This window comes from Furipterus horrens, unplaced genomic scaffold, assembly GCF_987537825.1.
Source record: "Furipterus horrens unplaced genomic scaffold, mFurHor1.1.pri manual_scaffold_4, whole genome shotgun sequence".
In the NCBI taxonomy this organism is placed as follows: domain Eukaryota; kingdom Metazoa; phylum Chordata; class Mammalia; order Chiroptera; family Furipteridae; genus Furipterus; species Furipterus horrens.
The window spans coordinates 105,174,052-105,187,495 of record NW_028327174.1 but is presented as its reverse complement, the minus strand read 5'-3'; positions in this window follow the sequence as shown (position 1 = coordinate 105,187,495).

Genomic DNA, 13,444 nt, shown 5'->3' with positions numbered 1-13,444 from the left:
TACCAAGAGCTAGATTTACCTTTGAACTAAGATCAAAACAAAAACAATCACTTAATGAAAAAGAAATTTGGGAAACAAAGGATTCAGAAATGCAGAAAGAGATTTAAGACAGAAAAATAGGTTAAATTGTATTTTGTTTGAGGGGATGATTAGATGTTGCCTGCTATGGTACCATTTCTGGAGACTGAATAAATGCAAAGCTTGTGGTGACAGATGACTGATTTATTCTCAAGTGGATTCCATGGGCCAGGAGAGCCTTTAGAGAAGGCTAAGAAAAATGTAGCTACTTGCACTCTTCCATTACAGGATAAAGAAAGAGCTTTTGTGATTTCCTTCTTTACTCCTAATGCCAATTGCATTTTAATTTTCTACAAATTATCATTTCTGTCTTGAGATAATATGATTGGGGTGTGTGTGGTGTGAGGGGTGAGCTATATAGAACCCAGAAAGCCATGACAATTAAAAAGAAAAAAATATGGATTCAATAAAAAATTCATAGCGATTGTGCTTAACACAAATTTACTTCTCCTTTGGCCTCTAAAATAACTGCCAGCAGGAAAAGAATTTTAGTTGAGTTTACAAAGTGAACATAAAATGTTATTAAAACTTGAGGTTCTTAGTGTCCTGTTTGCATCTTTTTCCACTTAGAATTATTTATTAAACTCATTGTCATGTTTTTTTGTTTTGTTTTGTTTGTTTGTTTTTAAATACCTAATGTGTTGGGGTTTTTTTTTAAGATTTTATTTATTTATTTTTAAAGAGAGGGGAAGGGCGGGAGAAAGACAGGGAAAGAAACATCAATGTGTAGTTGCCTTTCACAGACCCCCAACTGGGGACCTAGCCTGCAACCCAGGCATGTGCCCTGACCGGGAACCGAACTAGCAACCTTTTGATTCGCACACCAGCACTCAATCCACTGAGCCACACCAGCCAAGGCTGTTTTGTTTTTTAAATCAAGACAACACCACAAAAATTCCACTCTTATGCTAGGTTCTGAGAATGTAAAATCTTAACAGCAAAACAAAACACAACAAAATCAGAACAAGACATACTTCTAATAACTTAAAATATTTCACGGAGTACAAACTCAAAAAAATATTCAGCCAGTTTGGGAAACCAGCACAGATATGCAAAATAAATCCACAACTTGCTGCCAGAGGTGTGTTTCTTTGTTTGTTTGTTTTTTGCTTTTGTTTTTTACTGAACATCAAGATTTCTCACAATAGAAGAATGTTTTGATTATTTTTATCACTATGGGACATTGGTTATTAACTTTTCATTTCAATCAATCAAGTTCTTCTAGCCCAGGCCCACATATTCTTCCTCATACTCAACCTCCTATGTTTATGTGCAGAAAAAGGAATTTTACTTATCGCCAGTAAAAAGGCCTTATGGAGAAAACACCAAACAAAATACCTCTCTCCCTTCAAATCACTTCATATTCATAGCCTATGTCTTGCATTGTGTGTGTTTATTTTCCATTTGCCCCACTAAGTTGTCCCCATTGAGAAGTTCTTAGCACCAGGCTCCTGAGAAAATGTCCTGAATGTCCTGAGAGCTTTATAGAATTACTGTTTCACATTTAGCATCTTTTGACCATTAATCGCCACTCTTAGAGAAAGGTGCTGCAGTTTCGCCAGTAATCGGCTCTCTGGTTCCCTGAGATCAGGGAAAAAGATTGTGTAAGTGCTTGGTTGAGGGGTGGGGGTGGGGAGGGAGGAGGCAGAAGAAAAGAGAGAGGAAGGTGGGGGAAGAAAGAAAATGCTATTTTTCCTCAAATAAAAAAATGGAGTTAGAGAGCATCTAGAAGACAGCTAAAAAAAATCAAAGGAAAGTCAACACTCGAGAAAGATATAAACAACAGATATAAAATAAGCTGACTGGAAATTGCACAGTCTTATGTACTTCCTAACATCGAATTTTGTAGCTATTCCTGGAGTACACATATAGTAGTCCCCCCCTTACCCACCCCCCAGGGGATGCCCGAAATTGCAGTTACCACTGCACCCTGTATATACTGTTTTCTCCTATACATACATACCTATGATAAAGTTTAATTTAAAAATATGACACAGTAAGAGATTAACAATAACCAATAATAAAATAGAACAATCATAACACTGCATAGTAAAAGTCATGTAAATGTAGTCTCTCTCAAAATATCTTATTGTACTGTACTCAGCTTCTCGCTTAAAAGAAGCACTTGACAACTTCTGTGGGGCATATCCAAATTGCCAGCATCACCACTCTTGGACTTTGGTGTCATTATTAAGTAAAATAAGAGTGATCTGAACACAGCACTATGTTGTGGCAACAGTCGACCTGATAACTGGAAGTGACTAAGGATGGGAAGTTATACAGTGCGGAGGTGCCAGACAAAAGAAAAAATTCACATACTCTGAGGGACTGAGCAGGGCACTCAAGATTTCATCACTCCTGAGAACAGCTAATAATTTAAAACGTATGAATTGCTCATTTCTGTTACTTTTCCATTTAATATTTTTGGATCCCAGTTGACCGAAGGTAATTGAAACCATAGAAAACAAAGCTGCAGATTATGGAAGGGGCACTACTGTAAACGCATGTGCTCAAATTAAAGAGCACAGTAGGATGGTAAAAGCAGCTGAGACCTACTGAGTGGCTATTCTATTAAACTCCTCACCGTTATTCCAGTTAGGGTCCCAAATACCCTCTGAAATGGACAACCTTACCCCACACCCACAGGGCCACCTGAACTTCTGCAATTGAGCATTTTTCAGATTGTAGCAAGTCAATATGGAGCATGTGCTATATAGTATTAATCCCTTCCAACATTCCTGCAGTAAAATGTGTAGACAGACACAGAAGTAGGAAGAAGACGACTTCTCTTCAGGTCAGGTCAGGTTTTATTGCCCAGTGTTTTATCAAACCTAGATAAGGAAGGAAGGAAGGAAGGAAGGGAGGAAGGAAGGAAGGAAGGAAGGAAGGAAGGAAGGAAGGAAGGAAGGAAGGAAGGAGGGAAGGAGGGAAGGAGGGAAGGAAGGAGGGAGAGAGAGAAAGAGAGGAAGGGAGGGAGGGGAAAGAAGGAAAGAAAGAAAAACACCTGGGTTTCAGAGGTTGAATTTCAGAGTTGAAGATGGATGTATTTTCGACTCCATTTTACAAGCAAAGAAACAGGGACTCAAAGAGGATCAAGTGCCTTGCCCCTTGGCACGGGCAGCAGAGTCGGCTGGATTCAACCAGGAAATCTCAGATTCTAGAGCCTTCACCTAAACCCCACTATCCTGCCCCTCCGGCTTTCTCAGATGCGTCTGAAGTCTTTCTGCCAATTCTGAAGACTAAAACTGTCTTTTCTGTTCACCGGTACTGTCTTTCTCTACAAATTCACCTAGAAAATAATTGTAAAAAGAAGACAAGACGGGGAAAAAGTTCCTTCAGTGAAAGAGAAAGCATCAGCCTTGACTCCTTACTGCCTTCGGGATTTGAGTTCTTCTCCTGAGAGACAAAGCTGAGAACAGAGGGGAGGGGAGTGTGGGGGAGAGAAGAGGGGAGGGGAGGGAAAAAGAAGATAGGACGGTGGGGGAGCAGGAGGGGAAAAGGAGAAAGGAGAAATGACTAAAGCATTTTAAAAAATCCTAATATTTCAAGATGTGAAGTCAGCCTTCTAGGAGTGAATGTCAAAATGAAGATGCGGCAAAGCTTCCTATCTGGTTAGCACGCAAAAAGGACAGCCCACACAGGCTGGTAAAAGGGTCACCACACTGGTCTCATCCAGCAGAGGCAGTGGTTCAAGGGCAGAGTTTAGAGGAGAGGATGTACTACCTAGGAATGCGTGGAAACTTGAGAATGACATTGGCCTTTATCTGGTCAGGAGACCAGATAATCTAGCTCTCAAGGTACAGGGCGACCCTGGCAAAAAGCGAGCTGCATTGGGTACTAGAGTTCGTGGGTAGCTAACTTCCTGCACACAGAGAGCATCTTCCGCAGCTACCCTTCCCCTCCCACGTTCTAGCGCACCGCCTCCCGGGAGAGGACGGAGAGTACCTGAAATTACACATCACCCTGAAATGCCCGCAGGAGCATGTGATTTGGGAACGTTTTGTGCTGTGCCTATGAAAGCAGGAAAAACGTTGAGACCCATTATCTGTGTTTTGAATTTGAAATCCTAACAGCTAAACTTGAGCTGGGTGGCCAAATCAATGCCAGAAAAAAACAAATCAAGCCCGCACGGATCCGAGTCTCGCGTGGGCACGACAGCTTCAGGATGTCCCTTCCAGCGTCTTCCAAACCAGGGCAGCCGCACCCTGTGACCCGTGATTCTACACCAATGTCTTGGGTGCTAAGTTCGTAGATGGGCTTTTAATCGAGATCCAAGCATAATGTGAAGCTCAGTTCGCGTCCTTTTTTTAAATGCTGTAGCTTTGGTACTTCACCACCAATGTGTGCCTAGGGCCTTGTCAATGTGCCGATTCGTATATTGCCGTTTCTGACAGAAGGGAGAACTCAATTGCAATGCAAGAGCGCCCCTTCACAGGCAGCACCCCCTGAATGTTGGTGATTTGAAAGCTTAGAAAAACTATACCCTCCTGGCTCACAAACTGTCTTCATCAGGTACTTTACTCTGAACCAAAAAGGATAAGGTTTTAAATGTTTATGTACACAGGACTTATTTTTTTGGTGTGGTAACAAGACAGTGGTAAAGGAAATTTCTTTTTCTTTCTCTGTAAACCTCCTTTTACCAAAATCAGTGTCCCGACATTAGAATGAACCATATATTAAAAGGTTTAAACTAATCAGCTCATTTGGTTCCCTGCACTCATTTCAGAAGGGCATACACAGGCATGCACACATGACACTCAAATGTATGCACAGACTCCTCTGTACCATTTCTTAAATTTTACTCTCCTCTTTTCGGTGCTAACCTTCTACTCCCCTAGTCCACCAGCAAACACATATGTAACACATGTACACACATGTCTGTTTTGCTCTAGTGAAATGAAAGTTTTCACAGAAAAAAAAGAAATAGTATGTTAGGTCAGAGAGATGGACTCGGGATACTGATACTGAAGTATATTTTTATTCTAATAACACCCTAAAACCTTTATTAAATAATCAACTAAATAACTCCATTCAGTTAGCTTCATCAGAACTTTAATTATTGCCTAACACTAAGTGTTACACCAAATGACTCACATTAAAAATGTTTGTCCACACATTTAGATGTTTGTATTTTAGCCTACACAGTACAGTGTTTTCCTATCTAAACTAACAAGTTCAGCATGAGTAGGTAGAAGGAAGAAAAACAAAGGCACATTCATTACGAAATGAAGGTAGGGCTTTTCTCATGAAAACAGAAGGGGAAAAGCACACCTTTCAGAGCCAGAGAAATATTGCCAGCATTTTTGATAAACAGAATGAACTTTTAATCTGCACAGATGAATCTGAAAACTCTTCTGGAAGAGATACCGTAGATTATCACAATAAATATTATTAGCAGAGTCACAAGGTTATAATCACTATCTGTATCCATGATACAGAATTTCAGATTAACATGTTTATTTTAGTTGTGTTCCCAAATTTAATGTTAGGGAATTCTGGTTGTGCTACTATCATCATTAGGCAAATATATATATAATTCTGAGGTAATCTGACACTATAGTTGATCAGCGTTTACAAGAACAATTTGAGGGTTTAAGAGTATACTTATATGACCCCCCACAAAAAGGTCTTTGGCACCTTTGGTAAATGTTTGCTTTGGATAAAATTCCTAGTTATGCATAAAATTCTCCATAATATCATAATTGCTTTTCATTCACTCTCTTCCCCTTCCCCCACCATATCACCGCACCATAATAAGTCAAGTGGTCAGAATCACCTGGTTCATGTTTGGGAGCTTTTAAAGGATCCTTTCTTCAACCCAGAAACCAAGATTTCTGCTTCCTTTTTAACTTGGCTTAGGCTTTCAGATGAGGGAGAACCATATCTGATTTAGACTCAACCTTGAAATGCTAAAAGTACTCATCCAATTTTTATACAAAGAAAAACAACCTAGACTGGATGGATACAGCAAGCTGTTAGGCAGGAGATGGTCTTATTTCTTGGGCTGGGAATCTGGCTAGCATAGAACGCATGGTAAAATATATTTGAGAAAGCATGTTTTCATTAATCTTTGACAAGGCAAGTGGAACCAGGGAAAATACCCATTTTTATATCCTAACATCAGGGACTTTCTGTAACTCAAGAATAGGCCAGATACCTGCCGGCACCTTACAAAGAGTAAGTATTCCATGGTTTTTGAGTGACTACATGATGAAGGTAGTGTATCTTTGCTTTTATCTCATCTCATACGTAAATGGCAGGGGCTCTAAATAATAACACATCTCTGTACTTTAATATCAGGTTCTGTAAGGAACAAGCATTTTGATAACTGAATTTTCCAGCAATCTAAATGTCAACAAGAAAATCCTTTATGTTTTCAATGCTTGTCTGTTAGCTTGCCTAGCTATACATCCTAACAAAATATTGGGCATCTTGCTGAGCTTGTATCATTATATTGAACATCAATTCTCATTTCATATGTATTGTAGATATAAAGTTTAAAGAAATCAGACTTCTTTTTTTTTGTAAAAAAATCAGGTCTTGCCCTGGCTGGTGTGGCAAGTTTGGTTGGGTGTCACCCCACAAACTGAAGGGTAGTGGGTTCAATTCCTGATCAGGGCACATACCTACGTTATGGGTTCAGTCCCAGGTTGGGGCACATAAGAAAGGCAACAAATCGATGTTTCTCTCTCTCTCCCTCCCTTCCTTTCTATCTAAAATCAATTAAGCATGTTCTTGGGTGAGGATAGATAAGTAAATACATACATACATACAAACATACTTAAAACTCTATTAAAAAAAAAAAAATCTGGTCTTATCAGCCTGTTTATTATGATCTGCAATTCTCTAAAATGGAGAGGCTAAAAATAAGAATCCAATTGGATATTTCAGTAATCAAAGTTGTGCTTAGAAATCTAAGTAAAAAGTGATCAGGAAACAACTACCATTAAAGTTTCTTGACATTATAATAGTGTCCCGGAATGTCAAATTACAGTCATGTATTTGGAGAGAAATGAGCCCGACAGGACTTTGGAATTCACTCAATTATTTGAATGAAATGTTATTTTCCCAGATATCTCCTAGGCTGTTTCTCTGGTCTATTTGAAGTTTCTGCTCAAATATCACCTCCTGTCTATTTTACTTAAAATAGCAACCTGCTTCCTCTCCCTCACCCCACCCATAGCCCTGTTCTGCTGGGCCCTCTCATGGTGCCCCACGGTTTCCTACAACATTCATGACACCAACACAGCAGCCCTGCCTGTTAGCACTGTCCCCATCTGAGATATAGTTTACTAACTTGTTTATTTCTCTCTCCAAGGGGAAGAGTTTTTGCTTGGTTCCCTGCTATACTTCCAAAGGCCCGAACAATGCTGGGCACATAGTGGCTGCTCAACAAATATTTATGAATGAATAGACTAATTTTAGACCTTCTAAAGTCTGGTCTGAGAGACCCTGACTTCAAGATCTTCCTGTCTAATGGGAAAATCAGACATGGGTGCAAACAATTACAATACAATGGGATCGGGAAGCAGTGCACTGGGATCTGATATTGGTTAGGAGCTGGTGCTTGACCTTGGACAAACCTGGATTCTAGCCTCATATTATCCTATAGCTCTCTGACCTTGGGAAAACCACAATTATAACATTGCTGTATCATGGTCTCTTCAAATCAGAGGCGACTAGAGGAACAAATGCCCACCCTTATAGGCCTGTGATGAGGAGTGAGTGAAGGGATGCACGCAGGTGCTGAGCAGAGCCCTGGTACTCAGGCAGTCTACAGTCTACAGCAAGTGCCTGCAATCAGGTCAGGTTTTATTTTTTTAAATGGAAACTCGTTTCATTTATTTTTTATAAAGATTTTATTTATTTATTTTTTGAGAGAGGGGAAGGGAGGGAGAAAGAGAGGGAGAGAAACATCAATGTATGCCTGCCTCTTGTGTGCCCCCAACTGGGGGCCTGGCCCGTAGCCCAGGCATGTGCCCTGACCCGGAATCGAACTGGCAATGGCAACCCTTTGGTTCACAGACCAGTGCTCAATCCACTGAGCCACACCAGCCAGGGCCAGGTCAGGCTTTTACAGAAGTAGAGAGCACAGCCCAGGGCCTAAAGTGGTTGGGTACTCCTGGGAAGGCTTGCCAGTAAGAGGACAGAGACAGAAATGGAGGGAAAGTAGTCTGCAGCATGCATACAATGAAATGCCATATTAAATATTCTGTACTTAATGCATGAAACTTCTTTTTAAAAACAAGTAATATGAACATGGAATCAAAGTAGGGAGTTTTCCAATTGAAATGGGTTACAGACCAGTCTCTCTACTAACCTAAATGCAGTTTTCCATACACTTTCACTGAGTTGCCATTCGCTCTAAAATGGAATGTAGGGGAGAAAAAGTTCAGCTGATACTGAAATACTAGGAATTATTGCCCTGTGGAAGAGATGTCTATCCACTCACCATCATCATCATCACCATCGCTACCCAGCATTGCTTTGGCAGAAGAGGCTTTGCTAAACAGAACACATTGTCCTTCTCAGGAAAAAATAGTGAGTTCAAGATCTGGTTCCTGTTCATGTTCCTAATCAGAACACTAAATCTACAGGGGAAAAAAACAGGAGTTAATCTCCTCTTCAATAACTGGTGAATTACCTCCTGTCCTTATCCCTCAGTAAATCCCAAACTTATTAACAGTCTCTTTAGGACAAGTCTTCCCATCTCTGTACTCAAGAATCTTTAAAGACAGTGACACACAGCTCTTGAGTTCAATCAATTTCACAACTAATTGTGCTGCAACTCAGGTCAATATTCTAACTGCTATTTGGCAACTGGAGTTGAGAATTTTGAAATGGAAGGAAGTGCTCAGCTCTACATAGATTTAAGACTCATCTCCTTTTCTTATCAGCAAAAACTTACCATAGAGTGACATCATCAGACTAAAAGAGAGGCATGATGTAAATCTGGTATTATCACAATCTTTTGCAATTGATGATTCTAAAGTTTCGGTCAAATAATAAACACCAGGCAATTCTTAGTAAGCTTGTGAGTCAGCAATAGGGATATGATTCAAATTTTACTACTCACTTTAAAAGACTAAAAAGCCACTCCAAATTAGGCAGGGCTGTACTATATATATCAGTAACCACTAAATCGTAACTAGTTAAAAGGCAATGATTTCTTTTGCTGACAATTTGCTCCACGTTTAAAGTAACCATTACTGCATGGTTAGGAAGCAAAAGTAGTTAGAGAAAGGAGAGAGAAAACAACTCATTTTTAATTTGAGCCTGGCCCTACAATCATATTACTTAATCAAATGTTAACTGTCCCAAAAGAGAGTTTTCTGGGGAGGTAAGAATGTTCTACCCTTTGATCAGGGTGTGGATTACATGGGCGTGCAAATTTGTATACAATTTTCACATCAATTTAAAGAAAAAACTGTTAAGTAATCCATACCTTGAAAGTACGTTCAAGTGGTACTTAAACTCAAAATGTAAACCTAGAATGAAATCATTTTATAAAAATTCTATTTAAATAAACTCACTGCAGAAATGACAAGTGCTATAACAAAAATAAAATATATGGAAAATATGAATTGTGTTTTCATACACCATGAAAGTATCTCTAATCTAGCAGCTCATAGTAAAACCCAACTTTCTATGCCAAACCTTTAAAACATGAAAATAATTAATGTCTGTACCAAAACAAATCATAACAACCTAGCTTTCCAAAACACTTTGATTTCTATTTGGATTCCTTTTCGACTAGATAAGGTGTTCTTTTATTTCTTTCTGTGTCTGGCTTTTTTCTCCCCATTTTTATTAAATTTATTTGGATCACATTAATAAAAATTATACAAGTTTCAAATGTACAATTCTATAACATCATCTGTATATTATATCGTGTGTTTATCACCCGAAGCCCAGTCTCCTTCCATCAACATTTATCCCCCCTTTACCCTCTTTTACCTCCCCTACCTGCCATTCCCTCTGGCAATCACCATAGAGTACTGTTGTGTCTGAATTTATTTTTTGTATTAGTTTGTTTCTTTGCTTAAACCTTTTCCACCCAACCCTATAACCCCCTTCCCTTCTGACAGCTGCCGGTCTGTTCTCTATCTATGAGTCTGTTTCTATTTTGTTAGTTTATTTTGTTCATTAGATCCCACTATATGAGTGAAATCATATAGTACTTGTCTTTCTTAGACTGGCTTATTTCACTTAGGATAATGTTCTCTGGGTCCATCCATGTTTTACAAAGGGTAAGAGTTCCTTCTCTTTTAAGGCTGAGTGCTATTCCATTGCGTAAATGTACCACACCCTTTTTTATCCACGTAACTGCTGATGGACACTTGGGCTGCTTAACAAATTTTGGCTATTGTAAACAGCACTGCAATAAACATAGACGTGCATGCACAGTCTGTCTGGAAAAAGTCCAAACATTGTTAATACGATGAGAATGGTTTGCGCTACGTCGATGTAACCTGGCAGCCAAGGAGAAAGGACTGGAATTCACATGCATAAATGACGACTTCCCTGTACTCGTCAGTGGGGTCGTAGATGCTGTTGAATGAGCATGTGTACTGTGTGGCCAGTGCATTCAAAATGACTAAGTAAATAATGCAACAAATCTGCATCAAATTTTGCATTAAGTTTGAACACTCTTCCATGGAAACTATTAGGATGACTCAGAAGGCCGCAGCTATGGGCACCTGGTGATTGGCAGCTTCATCACAATGCCCGTGCTCATGCATCATGTCTCGTGCAGAGTTTTCTGGAGAAACATCAAATCACCCAGGTGACTCAGACCCCCTACAGCCCAGATTTAGCACTCTTCAACTTCTGGCTTTTCCCAAAACTGAAATCATCTTTGAAAGAGAAGAGATTTCAGTTCACTGATGAGATTCAGGAAAATATGATAGGGCAGTTGATGGTTATTGGAAGAACTATGTGAGGACCCAAGGCGCCTACTTTGAAGGGGACTGAGGCATCATTGTCCTGTGTACAATATTTCTTGTGTCTTGTATCTTCTTCAATAAATGTCTCTATTTTTTGTATTGCGTGGCTGGATACTTTCTGGACAGGCCTCATACATTCTTTCGCGTTAGTGCTTCGAGTTTTTTTCGGATATATTCCCGAAAGTAGACTTGTTTGGTCATAAGAAAATTTCACTTTTTGTTTTTTGAGGAAACTCCACACAGTTTTCCACAGTGGCTGCACCAGTCTGCATTCCCACCAAGAGTGCATGAGGGTTTCCTTTTCTCCACAGCCTTGTCAACTCTTGTGTGTTGATGTATTGATGATGGCCATTCTGACAGGTATGAGGTGATATCTCATTGTGGTTTTAATTTGCATCTCTCTGGTGATTACTGGCATTGAGCATCTTTTCATATGTCTTTTGGGTATTTGTATGTCCTCTTTGAATACGTGTCTATTCAGGTCCTTTGCCTACTTGTTTAACTGGATTGTTTTGGGGCTTTTTGGTGTTAAGTTGTATAAGTTCTTTATAAATTTTGGATAGAAAAGGTGTTCTAACCCCTTAACACATTTACTGGTAAGTAGATGCATTGCTGGTTGCTGAGCCCTTATTCAGAGATAATAAACATATGAAAGTGAGGTGACTATCTGTTAGGGCGGAGGCTTATAGTCTGGGTTTAATTTTTAATAGCACCCTGTTTCACTCTCAAGAGTTACAGTTTTGTTGATAAACTTATCAAATTATATAGTCACTCTACCTATAAAGCACCACATCATTTGGCGTCACTTCCTTAAATTCCTCTCCACTCCAGCCATTAGTCTTCCTTCAGTCTCTCCCATTCACTGCACACCCTCTAGCCAGATTCACACTGTTCCCTCTTCCCTGGCTTCTTCACTTTAATCCGTACTCATCCTTCTGATCTCAGCTCAAGCATCCCTTCCTCCGGGAAGCCTCTCAATGGCAGTCACATCTATTATAGCTCTCGGGACACCACTTTACCACTTTCCTTAATATGCCTCAGGTCCAATTTTTACATTTGTTGGTAACTTTCTCTCTGCCTCTAGACTCTAAGACCCTTTAGGGCAGAGCAGGTGACTATTTTTGCAACCTCAGTCCTTAACATAGTACTGGGCACACAGAGGAACTCAGTAAGTATTTGTCAAATGAATGTGATAGAAACGGGACGAAACACCAATCATATTTTAACCATTATAGAGGATCCCAGAAGACTTCCAAAGGACAAGGTAATGGGAAAAAAGCAAGAATCCAGGAGTAAGAGGGAGGGCTGGTATCTAATGTTTCAGTATCACATAATCATTCCATCTCTAACTCTATAACCGTAACTCCCATTTCAAGGTATAAGTGTTCTGTAAAAACCGGCCTCTTAAACCTTGTTTTAATTAGTTCCAAACTCTTAATTCTTACCTCTCTGTCTTAAACAGTATAGGAACACATTTACTAATTATAAGGCTACACACAACTCCAAGCAGGGCCTGAACCATATAAGGGCTTTAAGATGCAAGATTTTTGGAAGGGTCAAAGGAATCTTGCCTATAAGTCTCTTGAGGCTCTTTTAAGAATGGGGCCCTTTGTTTCTACACTATTGCAAAGTAAATTAGCAAGAAGCTTTGCTGGCTAAGTACCTACTTCACATGAGTAATGCTATACAACCCAGCAGCAAACTATTAAATGAAGATATCGTCACATAGAAAAAGGGAATTGAGTTTACACTCCAAAAGAACTCATGGTCAATGATTCATTTATGATGGACTAGAAGAAATCAATTACATTATTAGTGATTCAAGAGAAGGCTGCATCAGGTTACATCACAAGAAGAAACTCAAACCCAAACTGATAACTTATAAAAAGGCTGCTTTTCTTTGCAGTAAAGGAAGTACTCACACCACTCTAGATTAAGAAGAGATTGAGAACCACTGAGTTCTGTTTGAAAACCAGTTTGAAAATCTCTTGCAAAAGCATGGCCAAATACAAGTGGCTTGAAGGGCCGAAAGCCCTGGGAAAAGTCAACTTACTTTATAGAGCAAAGAGTTGTTGTGAGGATTAAACGAGATAATGAATGCAAATGTGCATTGTGCAAGACTGTACTGCTGTACACGTTTGGTTGTGTCTCTCCATCTTTCAAGGTGGCTCCAATATAGACAATACAGATTCCTTCCTTTTAAACTTTACTAAAAATATTGCTCTGAAAATCACAGTACTAAGGACACCGCTCGGGGAAGTCTGTAAAACAAATATGCAAGGCCTGGGTTATCTATATCCACGCTTAGAAGTGAAGGGAGTTCATTTTCTTTCCTATGTTATTTCAAAAACACAAGTACATTTCTTGCAGCTATTGGCTAAAGCAGACAGACTTTCAAAGAAACTCTAAACACAATCACA